Below are 1,447 nucleotides of genomic sequence, written 5' to 3' on the forward strand. Positions count from 1 at the left end.
TTTCCCTACTTCAGTCTCAGCAGCCAAACAGCAGCATTGTCATTAGGTAGCAACACTGCCGCTGTGCCTGTGCAGCCTTCCCCACGCTGCTGCTGAGCTGAGTGTGATCTGCAGAGAAAGTGATTTGCCCTGAACAGGATGAGTCATTTTTCTTGTATATCAAACACTTCACACCTGAAGTTGGCGTTGCTGGAAGAGTAGCCGCATGATTCAATTCCTTTCTCTGACTGGGCCTGGCTTTGCACTTAAAACTCTTCTCTAACAGGCAACTGCTTTCCACTTTGATTTTACACCAAATCAATGTGTTTGCTTTGTGAGTACACAGTTGTCACGTAAACCTATAATTGGGGGGTTTGGTTTTTTCATATTGAACTGCTAATCAGGTAAATATAATAACTGCATATGAATCAGAAATGGATGGATTTTTGCCTCCATTCAATCCAAGTAAAAATTAGTTGCTTTTTTGTGTACATTACCCTTTGCTGTTTTATATTGATCTCAAAATGGTCTTGGTGGTTTTCGCTATCATTGATTTCCTTATGAAAACGTAAAGGCACGCTTTACAGAACACATTCTCCTACTGTGTCAGCATCCTGGTGACACTTTGTAAGTACAGAACCTGCCTCCACCAATTTGGACAGCTTACCTTTTTTAATAGTGTAGAAAAGACAAGTCTAGCCACATGCCCCAAAGATCATGGCTTATGCCCAGTGTAAAAACACTGGAGCTGTACCATATATTTTTTTGTCTATCCAGTGATAATGTAGGAACTCCAGGGAGATCAGCCTTATAGGCTAAATAGAGCTTAATAAGTTCTCTGTTGTGTAAATGGACTATGAGAATTAGGACTACCTGCCCCACTGACTGAGATATCTCTTCTAGGTGCAAAAATCTATTCATGCCTGTTACTTAAAAATCAGCACTCTTGCAGATCCTTCCAAATGTCTTTCTTTTCCACTGGTCAGCTAAGAAAGAAGCATGGCTGGCAGTTAGTTTAACTAGGACAGCTGAGGTCTGTACCAGCCCCAATTATATTTTATTCTGTTAAGCTAAGTTGTAAACTGAGGGACCTCAGAAGTAGAAGAGAGCAGGATAAACAGCTGAGAACAGTGACCACTTCAGCCATCCCAGTTAGATCCACCCCTGATCTGAGACAAAACCAGTGTTATACATTACCACCAACCTGGTAACTGACAGGTCTGCTTTACCCTTCACACTTGGTGAAATGTTCTACAAAGTAGAAAGCTATGTTCTTCAGGTTTATTTGACTTAATTTTATAATGCTACCACAAACTGAGTGGTCCCGTGGAGAGCAACTTTTCTGCAAGTTGAGTCACTTCACCTCAGCATCTGAACCAGCTTGGTTGGCTTTGAGGATCTTGCCCAGGACCACTTCCCTAAAGCTGTGTTGTCACGAAATTTCCTAGGGGTGTGTGGGGATGGTGAG

The 1,447-nt window shown here is 42.0% G+C and overlaps 1 protein-coding gene across 2 annotated transcripts in view; it reads left to right on the forward strand.

Moving 5' to 3' along the window:
* THRB (thyroid hormone receptor, beta) overlaps window positions 1–1,447 on the forward strand; it is a 46,188-nt gene that overhangs the window by 42,229 nt on the left and 2,512 nt on the right. The gene's annotated exons all lie outside the window — the stretch shown is intronic.

Source organism: Chaetura pelagica, unplaced genomic scaffold (genome assembly GCF_000747805.2).
Source record: "Chaetura pelagica isolate M959 unplaced genomic scaffold, ChaPel_1.0 scaffold10, whole genome shotgun sequence".
Classification (NCBI taxonomy): Eukaryota; Metazoa; Chordata; class Aves; order Apodiformes; family Apodidae; genus Chaetura; species Chaetura pelagica.